Genomic DNA, 19,539 nt, shown 5'->3' on the forward strand with positions numbered 1-19,539 from the left:
CCACTAAATTTTTATAAAGTGTGTTTGACTGACTTATCTTACTGAATCTTCATAGCGATCCTCTAAGGAAGTTAGCACTATTATTTTCCTCATTCAATTTTTGAGAAGATTGAAGCTCATATAGATTGCCAAAGATCACTCAGCCAATAAGTAGAAATGGGATTAAAACCCAAATGCTTTGGTTTGAGACTCCACGTTCTTCATATTACACTCTACCACTATGATTTTTCTTTAATTCTGCACCAGACAGAGATCTTTAACATCATAGAAGACCCTAAGATTCATGAATTGTTTAAATCCAGGTCCTAGCATGCTGCCTGAAACCTAGGACATTGTCAATGCTAAATAAATATTAAAGAATCAGTGAATTAAGTACAAAACGACTTCCATGGATGCCTGCTTGCATAGATTTTTCTCTTTTATTTCATTAGAATATTCTAAACTTATGATAAAATAATTTTTGAAAAATAGAGAACAGGAGTGGGGTTATCAGAGATTTTGACAAATTTCTAGAAAATGGAAAGCATGTGTCAGGGAGGATAGTGGTGACATTTTACCTAGTAACAGAGATCAACAGTATCCAGAACATCCCATTGGTGTTTTGTTGCCTTTTCCTTAAATATGAACAAATAAACATTTGAAAAATATAGTATAATACAAGAGCAGGTGCTATGATAAAGGAAAATGAAAACTAAGGAACTCTCATTATTTAAAAATATCATTTTATATAACAAGTTTTAAAAGGATTGGAAAGTAAAGTCTAGGGAGTCTCCAAGAATGAGTAACAAAATGAAAAGAGATAGAAAATGGGAGAACAAAAGGTCATAAATATGGCTGATGAATCCAGGGAGTCACATACCTGATTAACAGGTGTCCAGAAAGAGAACTGCATAAATATAGGGGAAAAAAATCAAAGCATTAATTTAACTGTCCAGATCTATCTAAAGGATACATCTCAATTATAATGACATCTAATTGTCTAGCACAATGAATGAAGAAAAGGCCATACTTAAGCATATCATTGTGAAATCACAGAATACCAAGTAAGAAGAGATTCTAAAAGTCCACTGAGAGAGAGTGAGCAAGAGAGAATGAGTAGATTACCCCACAAAGAAACAAAATAGAGGAGAGCAATAGCATTAATAGTATTGTATTTCTTAGGGGAAATGAGTCTTCAACCTAGGATTCTGTACCCAACCAAACTATCACTAAATTTTTCTGGTAAAATAAAAACCATTTTTCACTTTGAAAGACTCAGAAAATTCACTTCACTCACTAATTTTAGTCAACTTCTCAAAGAAATTCCTCTATTGGATAGGAAGCCTTTTAGTGCAAGAACAGAAAACATCAACTGAACTAGCTTGTACAGAAAGACAATTATTATCTCAAATAACAAGAAATCTGGAAGTGGGTGGTTGACTCAATTATATCAGTGAAGTTTTAAGTTCTTCCCATTTTTCTTTTCTGTCACTCTTGGTGAGATGCATAGTCCTTAGATGACTCTACTTTTGTTACAAGATGATATCTGTAACTAGATATCACATGCAGATATGATGATAGACAGAAGAAGGAAGGATATTCCATTCTTGAGGGTCTTTTTTTTTTTTTAATTGAAGACTTCACTAGAGATTCCTCAGCAAGTTTCCCCTTATGTTCTATCATCTAGAATGGAATATATACACTCTTAACCATTTGCATGGTGAAAAGAGATAATGCAATTGGCTCAGCAAAGTACAGGCTCCTTAAATTGGATATTGGAATAAAAACAAGATTTGTTAGAAAAAAGAGAAATGTGTCTGCTGTGTGCTACAGCCAACCAGGGGTTAAACCAATAAGGAAGATAAGATATGTTGGAAAGGATCCAGGAAAGAAGAAAAGAAAAATCCCAAGAAGAACAATATATATGGTCTAGAGGGCACAGGTTTAAATTGGATCAGAAGGACAGAGGCACCTAGGTAGGACGAATCTATGTGAAAGCAGAATGTGAATGTTGATAATTTTTTTTTAAATTCGTATAAAGGCAAAAAAATAAAAAATAGGCTTTTGAAGTTCCAGACGATGCAGGAAGCATTGCAAGAAAGAACTATAATCCTGAAAACCTGACTTAATTCTACTGTGTTCAATACTGACATGGTCATAATAACAGAGAGATTGCCAGTTGACTTTCAACTTCTAGAATCAGCTCATCAGTGAAAACTGGTTATAGAATGAAAGGCAACTGCCATCCATTTTGAAGATATAAAAGAAAAAGTGTACATTTGAGAAATTGGTGCTAGAAGGTGGGGTGAGAAAGCAGAGATTGGAAGGAAAGAGCAGGGATGCTAATATTCTTACCTGACAGAGTGGCCAGATAAGCAAAGATACTCTTTTCAGTTGATGAAACAATAAGTAAAAAAAAAAAAAAAAAAAAAGAATTAATTATGAAAAGGTAAGGAATAGAGAACATAATTTTGATTTACTAAGATATTTGGTGCAGGGGAAGATAGGGTGAGGTTGTGTGAGCCAGATGCTAATTTATCTGGAATTCAAAAGATAATGTATAAAGTGAATAAGAAGTAGAGGCAAAAACATATATTATCTGGAGATATGGCACTAACTCCCAAGAAAAAAAAAATAGCCAGAAAGAGTTCAAAGTATTTGCTGTGGGGAGGGGGATGGAGGGTAGGAGGGATGGGAGGCTTTTGTGTGTAAGCCCTTTTGATTATTTCTTATTTCAACCATGTGCACACATATCATTTGGTAATTGAAAATATATTGTAAAAAATGATGTATTTTTACTTTCTATCATAAAGCAGAAACTTTCTGTATTATGCGTTTTCCATTTATAGCTGCATCATGAACATTTTCCATGATATTACATAGCCTTTATAATGATTCAATTAATGGCTATGTAATATTTTGCATTGTTTCCTTGGAAGTCCTGATCTATTTATATATATTCCCTCAGGCTCCCGGTGTCTATCAGAAACCAAAAGCAGTGGTTGAAGTTTCGGGGAGCAGCCTGAGGCCAAAGAAGAGAGTTTTTTTTTTTTTTTCTTCTCAGAAAATAATTAAATCTTGAACTGGCCCACATTAGCACTGTGCATTAACGAAGTTCAAAGCCCAAGCCGACCTGCATGTCCTTGCTCATTGCAGCAGCCCTGGGTGGTGCACACACACCTTGAGACAGACCTACAAGGCCCAAGAGTGCTCCATGACAGCCTGGACAGCAGCAACCCAAGGCCGCCCTTTGCACTGACACTGCCCTCAAGTTCATTTGAAATGGGGGCTGCCAGAAAGATGAGGCTTCATTTGCAAAGCAAGGGCATGGTTTTAATTAGCCTTTAGATCCATAAAAAAGAGAGGGGTGGGGGTGGGGATAGATTTATGGCTTTAAATTCTCTTCTATGCCATTTATAAAAGAGTATTTATCAGGTGTGAGGCACATGGCAGTTCTGGGGAGTGCCAGACGGGATCAAAAGCAAAGCATAAAAACCATCCCCTTTCAACATACCTAATCTCCTTCTATCTATAAATGGCCACATTAACCTCACAGCTCAGAAGAGAGATTCATTCTGACATTTTGCTGTCTGAGGTATAAGGAGCAAGTGAGAGGCTGGCTTCTGTGCGCCAGGCCTGTCTTGCCTCCCCTTTGATGTTTCTCTCAGAAGAACCGAATCATGGCCTATAGCACTGGGGCGGGCACTCCTGCCATTGTGCTGGAGAGTGTCCCTTTTGTAGGGAGGTATTTACATCCCTTCCAGGAGAGTATCAGATGGCAAAATGACTGGAAATTAGCAATCATTCATTCTTTCAGGGCTGTTTAGTTATCTCTCATGTGCCCCACACACTTGCAGGTGTTAGTAGATGCTAATGAAGCAGAAGATATGATTTCTTCCTTCAGAAAACTTCAAAGTTAGCTGGCCAAAAAATGTCCTACCCATAATGGACTTAAAGATTATTAAGATAATTTTTGGTGTTGTTGAGTTTTGGGAAAGAGTTGGCCTTAGTGAGTCTTCAGATTGAGTTGGGTTTTGCCAGGAAGGTGTGATATGGGCGACACCTTGAAGGATGGGTAGAATTTGAATAAAAAGGAGAAAAGGAGAGATGGAGGAAGCCATAAATAAAATCCCTGACGCCAATATAAATATGGCATGTGGAGGAGACAAGAGCAGAGAATACACGTTGGAAATAACTTTTGGGCTCAGTGGTTTCTGGATGTGTATCCCATCCTCCTGAATTGTGGCTTGCTGATCAACAAGAGCCTGCAAAGGGCAGATTCAGGAGGGATTTTTGCTTCTAGAAAACAAAGCAATTTTTTCATGATTTTTCTGCGTCCATAGCTCTAGAAGATATTTTGCTTTTCTTCTTCCTGCCAACTGGGGATATGCCTTCCCTGAACTAGAGTATCACAGTGTACAGTCTTAAATGCAGAGAAACCCTGAGGTTATCTAGGATGCAATCTCCATGAAAATAGAAATTTTTGTTGAGTTTATTCACTCACTGTTTAGTACAATGCCTGGCACATAGTAAGAGCTCAGTAAGTACTTACTGAATAAATAAATGCATGAAAGCTTAGCCTCCCTTGAGGAATATCTGGCTCCTATTCTGAAATACTTTGACTCTTATTAGCTTGGGTCACATCATCCCTTGTAACTCAGTTTTCTAATCTTTAAAATGGTGGTATTAAAAACTATTTTAGGGCGCCTGGGTGGCTCAGGTGGTTAAGCGACTGCCTTCGGCTCAGGTCATGATCCTGGAGTCCCGGGATCGAGTCCCGCATCGGGCTCCCTGCTCAGCAGGGAGTCTGCTTCTCCCTCTGACCTTCCTCCTTCTCATGCTCTCTGTCTCTCATTCTCTCTCTCTCAAATAAATAAATAAAATCTTAAAAAAAAAAAACTATTTTAACCCACAAAGTTCTGAGAATCAACTACCCCTCAATGTATTTTAATTTCTTCAATTGTTCCATACTAGACTCTTGGGAGTTTTTATGTGCATTTAGCTTTCAGGGCACTTAGTCTAATGGAGAAGGCAGAGAAAAACAAAACAAAAAAATCATCTCAAGTCAATGTGATAGTGACTAAGAGAGTGTTTTGCACAGGCTATTGTGAACTCCAGAAGAGCAACAGCTAACTTGGAGTAGGGGTGCAAGGCAGGCTTCCTACAAGTGACAGTTGTGTGAGCACCTTGGTTCAGGTAAGATTTATTCAGGGTAAGTGAGGGCAGTGATACCATCAAGGCAGAGGGTAGGTGTGAATGCCCACGTGCCCAGAAGCTGGACAATGAAAGGGTTGGGTGGAGGTGTGTTTCTGTGTACAGGTGAGCACAAACCAAGTATGTACTGATCTGTGCAAGGATTGTCAATAAACCTTCTGGTGAAGCTAAGTAAGCAGTAGAAGGCACATGAAGCCTTATTTTCTAAATAATGACATTTGGACTTTAGCAAAGACTTGTAAGTCATGTAGGGACATGATCAGATTCACAGTTTAGAAACAAAGCAGTGCAGGCATGTATAGAGGATGGATGGGGGAAAAGATGAAACTGAAGACAAAATTGATGGTGATGGAAATCAATTAGGGAGCTACTAAAAGAATTTTGGGAAAGATGAGGAGACTCAGGAGCTGAAAGTGTGTTAAGGGGGTAGAAGAGTTTTGGGGGTAGATTAAAAGAGATTGAGAAATGTGGACTCAGTGGTGGCTGGCTGCATGTGAATTATAAGGAGAAGGGTAATGATTTAAGTGTATGACTTAGGCAACTGATCCGGTAATGGTAAACCAGACTGTAACAGCTGGAAATCTCAAGTCAGTGAATAATGTAGCACCCTATCAAACAGATCTAATTTATATACTCTGCACTGGGGGGAAAAGAAAGGCACCTTTCATACACCCTCAACCTATCCCCTACTGTCCTAAGCAATTCATCTCGGGCTCCGAACTTGCTTCTTCCACCTACACTAAGCAGACTGTCCCACTTTGGAAGAGGGTTTAGTGAGCACCTCTTTTTACCAGAGCATACTTCTTAGAAAACTTACCTTCTACTGAAAGAGGTTTATTTGACTTGTCTCTCTGAGGAAATCTGGTAGATGTATTCGACTTGTCTCTCTGAGGAAATCTGGTAGATGTGGGTCTTCTCTATTTGTTTCTAGTAATCTTTTAGCCATCACAATAGATGTTTCCCTGAGCAACCTTCTGTCTGGTCTGCTCCATAATGCTTTTGAATAATGGTGTTATTAACTAAGTTGGGGACTATGAGATAAGGCATAGGGGATCTGGGAGTGGTGGGTGGGGAGTGGGGTGTGGTCAGGGAGCTCAGGTTTTGACCTGTCAGTTTCAAGAGCCTCTGGACATCCATAACATGTCAAGAGGGCCCTTGCCTGCTTACAACCAGAGCTCAGGTCAACAGAGAAATGGCTTTGGAGAAGACACACAAAAGCTACAAAGTCTCCCATCCCAATGTGGACTGGTTGTCTTTCTTGTCCACTGTATATATGTAATCCTGGGCTTTCCTATCTCATCCTGGGGATCTCCTCCTGTCTCTTTTGTTGGTGTGGCTCTTTCCTTTATCTTGTGTCTTCTTTCTTTTTGATCTGTCCTCTCATTTGGGTGGAAAGTAATTGTCCCATAGATCCTGGGAAAGTATTTGGAAGTACTTTTTGTTCTAAATTGCCAGCTGAATATGTCTTTATTCTTGGCTCACATTTAATCAATATTATGGATGATACAGATTTCTGTAGAAGATCATTTTCCCTCATAATTTGAAGGCATTTTCCCTGTTGTTTTCTAGCAACTAGATTGGTTTTAGAATCTCTATGCCATTCTGACTTGAATCCTTTTTTTGTGTGGATAATCTGATTTGTATTTTTTTCTCCTTCTCATGGTTATTAGGATCTCTTTTGCATCTCCAACATTCTAAAAGTTCATTCTTGATAATGTGATTTTGTGTGTGTCTATATCTATGCTAGGTACTTAATGGGCCCTTTCAATCTGGAAACTCATACTCTTTGGTTCTATGTAAATTTCTGGTATGATTTCTTTGATAATTTCCTTCCCCTCATTTTTTCTTTCTGGATCCCCTATTATGGATAGCTCTTCTGGACTGGTTTTCAGTTATATTTACTATTTTCAGTTACATTTAATACATTTCTGCTCTTTGTTGGTTTGTATGTCCTATTTGGGGTGAGATTTTCTCAATTTTATTCAATGGTTCCATTGATATTTTTTAAAATATAGTTTAGGTATTTTTAATAACCAAGAACTCCTTTTTTAACCTGTCTGAATATTCTTTTTATAGGGGCATAGTTTGTGTTTCATTGACTTACAAATTTTATCTATCTTAAGTTCTCAATTATAGATAAAGTTTTTGTTTTCTTTAGCTGTCTGCATTATTTTTAGAGGGGCAAGTAGGAGCAGAGGGAGAGGGAGAGAGGGAATCTTAAGCAGGCTCCATGCCCAGCACAGAGCCTGACATGGGGCTCGATCTCACAACCCTGAGATCATGACCTGAGCCAAAATCAAGAGTTGGATGCCTGATCAACTGAGCCACCCAGGCGCTCCTGCAATTTTTGTTTTGATATGTCTTTCATATTCCAGAATTTCTTCAAATATCTGATATTCCTTGTTTTTTTGTTCATATTTAAAAATGATGCACTAAAAACTGTTTGGAATCTTTTTGTGCTTGAGTGGGGCTTGTGGACTGCTGGGGTTCGCAGTAGGGTGATTTGATTGGTCACTTTTCTGAGACTCCCCATACATCAGAATCTTTCCTAGTGGATTAGGCAGATTTCTCAAAGAAGAGTTTCTGGTCTTATGTAGGGGAGAAATAAATCTGATTACCCTTTGGAAAGCAAGTTGGGGTAGGAGTACAGGTGAGGTCTTCACATATGGTGTGATTTAATGTAACACTCCTGTTTCAGTGCAGTGTTTCCACACTCTCCTGAACCTCATGTCTTCAACTCTAGAATGTCTTTAGTTCAACATGTCCGGAAGGTAACTCTTTATTCTTCTGCTAGAATAAAGGATAAGCAGATGTCCAATTAAATGGCGGAGTAAAGATTCAGGGCTTTCCCCTATTCCCACAAAACCTCTAATAAATCTTTCTATTTTCAGTCTTACTTCCACCACCTTTTTCAGAAGTATCTTGTCATCTCAAATTCCTGATCTTTTCTCAGATAGGGTAAATCAGTCTTTTTTTACTGCCAGAGGAAGTTTTCTGTTTTCCTGCCCTGCTAAGTCAGCCTAAAGTTTTGCTGTTCCCTACTTTGCATCTCCTTGTGATATGTCAGTTATATCTCAGACTTAACATTCTAATACCAAACTCTTCATTTCTTCCCCACCCAGACCTGCTGCTCCCACATCCTCATATCAGGAAATGACATAATCAATCACCAAGTTGCTGAGATATTCTTAATTATTTTCATTCTTTTACCTTCCTATTCAATCCATCAGCACATCTATTGACTTTACCTTCAAAGTATATTTCAATTCTGACTTTTCGTTACCTTTACAACTATTGACCTGGACCAACCTAGTATTATCTCTCACTTGGATTACTCATAATTGTTAATTCCATTTTTTTTTTTTTTGTTTTGCCCTGCTAAGAATATTCTCTACATAGCAGACAGAGTGATCTTTTAAAGTCTAAATCTGGTCATACATTTCCATTGTTCGAAGTACGCCACTGATTTTCCTTTATCTTTAGAATAAAATCCAAGAGTCTCTCCTTAGCATTATATGCCCTGTCTATCCAAATTCTATCTTCCACCATGACCTCTTGTTCTTACTGCTCTCAGCCATACTAACCTTCATTTCTACTGAAGATACTGAGCTTCTCTTGTCTCAAGACCTTTTGCTTGCTGGACCAGCTACCTGAAATTCTCGTCCTACAGATATTGTGATTCTGAAATAACAACTATTTCCATTTTCTATCTCCACAGCATAAGTTTCTCAATTCCAAAATCTGCTTTATCTATTGCTGTGTCAAAAATAGGCCCGGCACATAGTAAGTGCTCAATAAATATTTGTGGAATGAATTATTGAAACTCCAATTTAGTGGAGTTTCCAGTGGACGTGTCAATAAATGCATGCATTCAAATAGTCATCTTTAACTGGTACATGAACATTTTTTAAATACAGGAGATAATTAAATTACTAAGGAGCTATAACTTCAGCTTCTGTTTGAACACCTCAAATCATAAAAATTCACCATCTCAGAGGCAGTGAATTCTACCTTTAGGGAGAGCTCATAATTTTTAAAAATTATGTTCAGCTTAAAACTCAACAACAACAACAACAACAACAAAAACAAGCAACCTGATTAAAAAATGGGCGAAGGACTTGAATAGACATTTCTTTAAAGAAGATAATATAAAGGGCCAATAAGCCCATGAAAAGAGGCTCCACATCATTAAATTCAGGAAAATACAAATCAAAATCATAATGAGATACCACCTCACACTCACTAGGGTGATTACTATTAAGAAAAACAGAGAATAGCAAATGTGATGAGGAGTTAGAGAAATTGGAACCCTTGTACACTGTTGGTAGGAATGTAAAAATGGTACAGCTGTTTTGGAAATAGCATAATGGTCTCTTAAAAAATTAAACATAGAATTATCATATGATCCCCAAATTCCACTTCTGGGTATATACCCAAAGAAAAGAAAGCAGGGGCTCAAGCAGATATTAGTACAGCCATGTTCATAGCAGCATGATTCACAATAGATTAAATGTGGAAGTAGGCTCATGGTGATTGATGGATGAATGGACAAACAAAATGTTGTACATACAATGGAATATCAGTCTTAAAAAGGAATGAAGTTATGATACGTGCTACAACATAGATGAAACTTAGGGACATTTTGCTAAGTGAAGTAAGCCAGTCACAAAAGGACAATTATTGTGTGATTCCAATTATATGAGGTCTCTAGAGTAGTCAAATTCATAGAGACAGAAAGTTGAATGGTGCTGCCAGAGGCTGGGCGAAAGATGGAATGGGAAGTTATTATTTCATGGGTTCAAAATTTCAGTTTGAGAAGATGAAAACAATCTGGAGATGGGTGGTGGTGATGGTTGCACAACAAGTAAATGAACTTAAAGCCACTGAACTGTACACTTAAAGTGATTAATATGATAGTTTGTTATATGTATTTTACCACAGTTTTAAAAAAAACCTGTGTCCAGCACCTGGGTGGCTCAGTCAGTTAAGCGTCTGCCTTTGGCTCGGGTCATGATCTCAGGGTCCTGGGATCGAGTCCTAAATCGGGCTCTCTGCTCTGCGAAGAGCCTGTTTCTCCCGCTCCCCCTGCTCTTCTCTCTCTTTCTCTCTCTGTCTGTCAAATAAATAAATAAAATCTTAAAAAATAAAAAAAACCTGTGTCCAGCTAAAATAGGCCAACCAGAAAATTTTATCTAAAGAACCTTTTTAGCCACAGGAGGAAACTCTGATAATAATAGTGGGAACATTGAAAGACACCAGTGATGGATCAGAAGATTCCAGATCTTCTCTTTGTCAGACCCGTCTTCCCACTCAAGTGCCCGTAACCTTTTCTCCACGACCTGGCTCCTCATTGCCCTTCTCTGTCTGTCATCCCCTTTGGGAAGAGCAGAGAACCCCAAATTCAGCAATATTTAATAGCAACAAGTAACATTCTCAGTGTTTCTTTTATGAAAATATTAAGTTCCTTGAGATGTTATAAGATATTTTTTGGAAATAATGGATTTCATGGTCGAATGAGCTAAACAGTTACTGTTTTTGCAGGATTTTTCCAGGCATTTAATTGGCTAATGTACATTGTCAGTTTCCAAGAACAGGAAGAATATTCAGAGCTTCTCTAGCATTTTTGGTCACAGCCTTCTATCTCAGCAGTTTCCCATAGAACATCATTTGGGGAAGTTGTCACTAGTGCAGTTGTTAACTGTTGTGTTTGCTGAGTCCCATAAGTTCATGAGTTGTTTTTTTTTTTATAAAGATTTTATTTATTTATTCATGAGAGACAGAGAGAGAGAAGCAGAGGGAGAAGCAGGCTCCCAAGGAGCAGGAAGTCCGATGCGGGACTCGATCCCAGGACCCTGGGATCATGACCTGAGCCGAAGGCAGACGCTTAACCATCTGAGCCACCCAGGTGCCCCAAGTTCATGAGTTTTTATAAGTGTGTGCTGCAAGCACAAGATTGACCTCTGGATTTAGGCTATGGAGTGTTTCAGTTCTTGAAAAGAATTTCCCTGAATTGTCCTTTGAGAAAGTCAACGTGGTTTCTTCTGATATGGTACAGAAACATATGCTTTGCACACATGAAAGATGCTGCCACCCAAAATAGACTCTTGCCAAGCTCTAAGATCATCTCACTTGAGTGCCACAAATCATGCTTTGAATGTTCCCAAGGCTCTGGAAGCTCACAACTTTTATATACAGGTCTGTAATTTCTTATTCAAAATCCAAAATTGCCAGATGTGTCTTGCAACTGGGGATTTTGTAAATTTTAGAAATATAATATAATGCTATGCCATTATGGTATATCTCTGCAAGGTCTGGACCCCCGCCCTATAAACAAATGCAAAAGTATTAGCTGAATATTCATACTCACTCGGATAAATAAAGACTATAGATAAACATATCAGTCTATATGCACAAGCACAAGGAGGGGCAGAGGGAGAAACAGACTCCCTGCTGAGCTCGGAGCCCAGTGCGGGGCTCAATCTCAGGACCCTGAAATCATGACCTGAGCTGAAATCAAGAGTTGGACGCTTAACCAACTGAGCCACCCAGGCACCACTACATCAGCTTTTGTTGACAAATGAGTTTCAGTGACTCAGTAAGAATAACTTTTAGTTTCAGAGTATTTTGAATTTTGGATTTTGGAATGGTGAATAAGGGATTATAGGCATGCTAGTGAAAACAAGGCCAGGGGTAATGCCAACAGACTTTTGCTAACAACAAGCTCCCATATTTTTCAATATTCTAATCTTTGGAGGTACCGTGGAGAAGTTGCAATAGAGAGAACCCTTAAGGAATAAGGGCAGGAATAATTGCTCTTAAGCCTACATTCCCTGGTCCCTCCTGCTTGACTCGCTCTAATATAGTCCTTGACAGATGAACTTATTTGTGTTAACCTGCCAACTTCAACTGACGAAGGTGGAAACCTCCACATTATTGGAAAACAAAACAAAACAAAACAAAACAAAAACCAGTGAGTGTCAAATGGTTATGCAACCTAAGGTCACAAGCCAATCCAAGATGGTGTTCTGATAATGGAACTTTCAGAAGTGAGTATTGTTTAATTTATGTGATGGGATAAACCAAGGGCCAAAAGTTAGAAGGTGTGACTGTGTTGCTTACTATCCATATGACCTTAGGCAAAGCCCATAACCTGGATATTTGGTTTCCTTATTTAAACAATGAAGACTGAATAATTATTTAGTATCTCCAGTCAAAACAACATTATCCACTAATAGGTTTACTGCAGGTGAAATATCCTTTGGTAGACAAACAAACAACTAACAATGGCATCTTCCTGCTTCTGGAGGATATCCTTCCAGAAAAGAATGCTACGCTAAAAGACATGCATGGAAATTCATTTCCTCCATCCTTTGGGACATTTTATCCGACTCATAGCATATTGTACTATATATTAAATGTCTCCAATAAGGACTTCATTTAGATTTAATAAGTCAGAATTGCAAACGTTAATGAAATGCCAATAGAGTGATTAAGAACACATGCTTTGAAGTTCCTCAAATATGTACCAAAAGAGAGAGAGAGAGAAGAATTTATAAGAAAAATGTCCAGACATGGAACTTTACCCTGTAGTGTTTTTTTTTTTTTTTCTCATTCAGAGTTGAAATATCTCTCAAATGCTCAGTACTGAACAAACAGCAAAACAGCAGGAGGATAAAAAAACAAGGCTGAATTTCAGTCACACAGCTCTCAGCAAGGAGCAAAAATAAACTCTTTAAGTGATGTTCCTTTTCCATAGCACCCAGAGGCAGGTTTGGTAAAAAGTAACTTGAAAACAGACAAATTCATCCTCCACCCCACCTCCCCTGATCTTGGACCCCACTTTTTGCCTCTGTTCTGATTCTATTGATCCTGTAACTTCTTCCACATTAGTTGAGGATTTCTGGTGTTTTACTCTTTTATTTTTTTCCCTCCATTCCCTGGGAGCTACCTAAGAACACGGGGACAGAAGCTATCTGCTAATTTTGCATTATCCCAATTTCAGGAAAACAGCACAGACATATCACATTTCTCTGGCCCAAACTCCCCCTTTCTTGATGACATCTAGAGAAATGAAGTGATCTGTTGGGTGTCACAACTAGTTTGTGAGCGATGTGACCAATCACACAATACCAATACTTTTCTCCCTAGTACCACAGCTTTCCTGCTGTCCCGAATTAAAATAAGATAGTTTCCCTCACCTCCCCCCCGTTGCCCTAAATACCTCTGTGGTATGGCATCGAGTTAGGCAGCTTCGACCATATCATGAGCTCCATGAAGCTGGGGGCGGGGTGGGGGGGGGGCTTTACAAGTTCAGCACCTGAGAAAAATTAAGGGGAGAATTGGAAATCACATCCAGCTGGGTGTTAGCATGTGTTAAACAGGGTTTTGATGTTAAAGGGTTTTAAGTGCGTGACTGGTACACCTCAGGGCAAGGCCCAAGCTTCCCTGAGAATCTGTTTTGCTTTTCTTTCTTTTCTCATCTAATTGGTCCCATTCGGTTTTCAATTCTCTTTCTCACTTTGCAAAGTGCCAGACAAATTACTGGTATCCTCTATGAACCTCTGGTTTCTTTTTGGTTTCTGAACTCATACCCTCTTGAGAATATTTCAGAGTAGATCTTGCTCAAGACACATTTCATAAAATTTGAGGAACATAATTAGAGCAAAGACCTATTCATGATATTTACAGCCCTGATTTTCCATTTATCAATCCTTTCCCAGAATGTACATATTTTCTTCATGTTTTATTCTTGTATTTCCTCCAAAAGTCCTTCTTGTTCTTCAGCTTCAACAACATGGCTTCTGAACTGTGGGCTGTATCGAAGTGTTAAAGATTACTACATGAAGTTGTTGATATTTAACTATTTTTGAACTGTAAAGATGGCAACTTCATTTGGTTCAGGCTAATGAATTGTCATTTGAATATACTCATTTTAGCAGAATTTTTTAAAGATTTTATTTATTTATTTGAGAGAGAGTGCGAGAGAGAGAGAGCACAAGCCGGGGGGTGGGCAGAGGGAGAAGGAGAAGCAGACTCCCCGCTGAATAGGGAGCCCAATGCGGGACTCAGTCCCAGGACCCCAGGATCATGACCTGAGCCAAAAACAGATGCTTAACCGACTAAGCCACCCAGGTGCCCCTTCTTTTTCTTAAAGAAACCATGTAATAAAACCATGAACTTTATTGAACATTATAATGTGGAATTTTAAAAAAGTTTTTTTTTTAATAGAGAGAGAGCGGGAGCAGGGATGGAAGGGGGAGAGGGAGGTAGAGAGAGAATCTTAAGCAGGCTCTATGCCCAGAGTGGAGCCCGAAGCAGGGCTTGATCTCATGACACTGAGATCATGAACTGAGCTGAAATCAAGAGTCAGATGCCTAACTGACTGAGCCACCCAGGCGCCCCTGGAAATTAAAATATTTTTAAGTAAAAAATTCTGCTTAGATGCTTTTTTGTTTGTTTGTTTGTTTACCTACAGTACAAGTAATCTTATGTCTCCATTTGCTGGCAACCATTTCCAGGTTTTACCTGTTGTCCAGCGTTCTGTCCAATTTAGCATTTGTTCTGGATCGTTCACTGGCTACTGAAGTATTAATATTAATTGTTGCATTAAAATAATAATAACACTTGGTTAGGTTGGTCTTGGTGGATTTCTACTTTCTAGCTAACACTTCCCCTTTGATCTCTTCTAGAACTGTGTGAGCCACATATTGAAGAGCTCTCTCAGCTGACGGTGTGGTTAAATCACTCCTTTAAGACATAACTAATAGATGCCTCCTTCTCAAGGGAGGAATGTCAGGTGCTCAGTGATGAAATGTGTTCAGGTACAAACCGTGTGGGGTGGTTAGGGTGGTGCTGGCAGAGGCATTTCAAGCTGCTGCCCTGGTGGCCACGGGATTTGCCAACCAGTTGTGACATAGTCTAGCTGTGAGTCTTGCTACAACCTGAGTGAGGCATAAGGCTGCCAGGCCATCGGTTGGCGGGATCAAGGCCACACATGGGAAATTTTGTGAGGTCTACATGAAATGTGTGTGTGAACTGGAAACTGGGCGGTCCTGTGTAGATCACGTAGTGGGTGGTCTGAAGGCTTTTGCTATGGTGATTTTGTCATCATGTATGTGATGTAAATCTATAGCCAGTATCTCAGTGTTTGGTGATACATTTTTTTTTCTTTTGCAATAAGCCCTTTTGACAGACATAAGCTCAAAAGGAAGAAAAGAGCCTGTTGAATGCAAATTCAAGGCCTGTTGAATGCAAATCCAAAGACTAAATCTTCATTCTCATGGGAGTTGATGATGAATGGGTAACTTGCACACAAGGTCTGCCCACATTCCCATCCACCCCAGAGGCTGCGGTGCGGTCACTGACCACATGGCAACATGAAAACAGAAATCTGCTGAAGAAGCATCAGCATCCACTGGAGAATTACTAGTTTAGGAAGACCAGGCCTGAATGCAATAATTTAATATCTGCAGTTCTAGAGGGTGTGTTTACATATAATAATGGGAAGCTTGACTTTTTATGCACATTAAAAAAAATGAATATTCTTCCGAATTAATTTCTCAGATTTTTTTATACCAAATTTTCTTGTGCACATTAATACAAACAATGAAGAAATAACTATTAACTGTGTTAGCTCTATGTACAGAAGAAAATAGTAGCAGTTCAATGATGACAGTTTTATATTAGTGTGATCAACCAAGTTTCTCAGCTGAGCCATAGAACACAGACAAGTGGCTTGAGACACCGTTTTCTCAGTTTTGCCCAAGATGGCATATAACTAGTACCATTCCAGATGTGCACGCCATGACATACAATGGATGTCTTGGAGCCAGCAGAGTTTAATTCTCTTAAAGAATCCCCGTGGAAAAAGGCTGAGTCGTATGTTTCAAATTGAAAGGCCATAAAGATAGTGTCCCAAAATAGTTTTTCACCCAGTCATAGGATCAAGTAAAGCTTTTGGAAGTTCATTCTCCCAAAGGTGAACTTCCTGACATTATTTTGAGTACTACTGTAATTTAGTTAAAACTTTCAACATTGAAACAGTTATATACTTTGTGATGAAAATATAAATACAAAGTTTGGTGGAGCGTACCCTGAAAATGATCAATGTTGTTATTAAGTGAAAAAATTTAGGGCACAGAAGTGTGTATGGAATTAGTGGTAAGCATATTACTCAAACTGTGTCCACCCAAACAAGCCACAATATTCCATAGTCAAAAATAGAAGCTATCGCTGATAAAATTTACAACTACTTTTATAAATAGGGTTAAAATAATTAAACTTAATTTCATGTTACAAAGCTGATGTTGAATATAAAAAAATAAAAGGAGGTAAATGTTTTGCTGTCAGTGACCAAATTTTACAAATGTTAAAACTTTATGTAAATCAACCTATGTGTCCTATAAAGTTTTGAAAACTTTTTTTTTGCGGGGGTAAATGAGTTACCTGATTTTATTTTATTTATTTTTTAAAAGATTTTATTTATTTATTAGAGAGAGAGAGAGCAAGCACGAGTGGGGTGAGGGTCAGAGGGAGAAGCAGACTCCCTGCTGAGCCGGGAACCCCACAAGGGGCTGGATCATGACCTGAGCCAAAGGCAGACACTTAACAGACTGAGCCACCCAGGCGCCCCATGAGCTACCTGATTTTAACTGCATTTTGTTCCAAATCATTTGAACATCTTTTATTAAAATTTTTGGGACATTCCACTTGTTGGATGCACTGCAGCTGCTGCTTGTGGTGGCAGGGGCCCAGAAACCCCTGGGCCACGGTGGCCACAGCCAGGACCACAGCCCCGGGGGCCAACTTTTTGCCCTTTGTAGGACAGGCTGGAGCCAGTGGGCCGGCAGGTCAGCCACTGTCAAAAAAAAAAAAAAAGTTTTCAGTAATCGGCACACCGCAAAACTTAAGCTTTTGAAGATTTTAGAAAATTGCAATTACTAAAAATAAAATGTTCGAGCAAGACGATCCTGAAAATAAACAGAAAAATTGATCCAGAATGCCAGTGTGGGGTACATCTTGTCTAATGAGACTGTGAGAACTCAGAATATATAAATCTTAATCCTGAAATTCAATAAAACCTTGAAATACTTCAGCTTTGGGAAATAATGTTTTAATGGAAACTTTATTTTTAATTAGGTGCATTTATATTTTCTTCCAGAATTAGAAATAAAGTTGAGAAGACTTATGATTTTGCAACATTTGCAGTTTATGAAACATTTATTTTATTTATTAAGGTTTAAAATTTTTGAGTATAGTTGACACACAATGTTACATCAGTTTTAGGTGTACAACATAGTGATTTGACTTCTCTATGCATTATGCTATGCTCATCACAAGTGTAGCTACCATCTGTCACCATACAACATTATTACAATATCATTGACTCTATTCCCTGTGAATGCCTTTTATTCCCATGAGTTATTCATTCCATGCCAGGAGGTCTGTCCCTCCCACTCCCCTTCACCCATTTTGCCCATCGCCCAGCCACCTCCCTTCTGGGCCACCATTTTTAAATGTGGCAAATAGAAACATCTTATTTGAAGAGCTTGATCCTCTACAAAGTGAAAGTAATGGGTGGAAACCCAAAAATAGAAACTTTGAAGACAATTGAGCTGAAATATTTGTACACTTCCTTACAAGGAATAAGAATTAAGAATCTTCCCTATTTAGTGGAATTTGGTCTGACCTCACCCCTCCACCTGGAGACTTTTCTCAATAAAAAATAACATGGTCTAAAAGACAAGTCAATTGGCAATGCCAGTAATTTCAAATGTATTAAACAAAAATTTAACTTTTAAGAAGATTGCAAGGAACTTTAGGGCAAAATTAAAAATAATAGGACTGTCTAAATAAAAATAAATTCTTCAGAAAAATATTTGTGACAGTTCTAGAGTCTGCTATAGCTAAGAAAGGGATTAAAATATGTAAAGATCTGCCAAGAATAATTACTCTGCTTATGTTTCTTAATGTTCAGAAAATTAATATAAAGAAGTTTTAAAATTTTGCCTCTTAATGTACACAAATATGTGACTCTTTTTTTGTCCTTCAGAGGGAATTTTGAAAAGTCTTTTTGAATGGAACTATCTATGAATGTGCAGCACATACACTGAAATTTGAATGATACAGAAAAGATGAGCATGGCCCCTGCACCAGGATGACACACAAATTCGTGAAGCATTCCATATTTTTTTAAATAGGTGATGGGGATGAAGATGTGCACTTGTGATGAGCACTGGGTGATGCATGGAAGTTTTGAATCACTATATTGTACAACTGAAACTAATATTACGCTGTATGTTAACTAACTGGAATTAAACCAAAAACTTAAAAAAATAAAGAAGAGCCTTATTCTTTAGAACAACAAAAGAATGATCTATGAATACATAAAGCCAACTTTTTAAATCAAGAAGTCACCCACGGAATATTTTCTCTCTTCCTTTCCATTCGAGTATCTCTGCTCCTTCTTTCAGGGCCAGTTCAAGCCTGACCTGACTAGGAACTATTTCTCTGAGCCTTTTATACATCATGGATTGCTCATCATCTGAGTCATCTTTGAGTCTCTATTACCTTGTTTTGAATTACTTTTTCATTCACTGTAGCTTCTAGGTGTTATGCCATGTCTCATAGCTTTTGTGTCCCCACAGGAGGGTAGGTGCTCAGAAAATGTGTGTTTTTGATGACAATATGGCCACATCATATTCAAGGAAGAAATGCTAGTTGTAAGAGATGAGGTTAGGAGGGGAATATATAAGACTGTAAGAATGAAAGATTAGGTTTATTCTACAATAGTTACATGGGCAAATATGATATATTAGTACTATAGTAGCCAAAAGAAATTGTCAAAATCAAGGACATTAAAGAAAAGGAAGAAAAATTCTATCACAGTAGGAAAATAGGAAATGAACACGGCTGTTGGAAAGGTTTATTTATTTTGACAATATTTCATCTTAGCAGAGCCTAAAATGTGATGAGTTAACATTCATTAATAGAAACTGATTGAAAAGGAAAGTTGCCAATAGAGCTGTAATGCAGAAAGAATGGATGAGTGTAAGTAATGCTACACAAAAATGGATTTTTAAAAGTTCCTGTGGGCACATCACCTCCGGCATTGGCTTTGACAAAACAACAACAGCAAAAGACCCTAGTGATTTTAAAATGAGGTTATTGGTCCAAACGTGTGCTGGAAATCAAGGCACAATTAGCATTCAAAGATTTATTATTAGGTTAAGAGCATTTTGAATCAACCATATTTTATGTACATATAAGATAATGCCTTAGGAGGAATGTAATCTCTCATTTCCTGCATGAGTGGCATGATCCTTGGAGACACTGTTTTTTGTAACA

At 38.2% G+C, this 19,539-nt stretch overlaps 1 pseudogene; it reads left to right on the plus strand.

Annotated features, from left to right (window-relative positions):
• Window positions 1-18,287: 18,287 nt before the first annotated feature.
• LOC123326250 lies at window positions 18,288-18,384 on the plus strand (annotated as a pseudogene).
• Window positions 18,385-19,539: the final 1,155 nt, after the last annotated feature.

Source organism: Neomonachus schauinslandi, chromosome 11 (assembly GCF_002201575.2).
Source record: "Neomonachus schauinslandi chromosome 11, ASM220157v2, whole genome shotgun sequence".
Classification (NCBI taxonomy): Eukaryota; Metazoa; Chordata; class Mammalia; order Carnivora; family Phocidae; genus Neomonachus; species Neomonachus schauinslandi.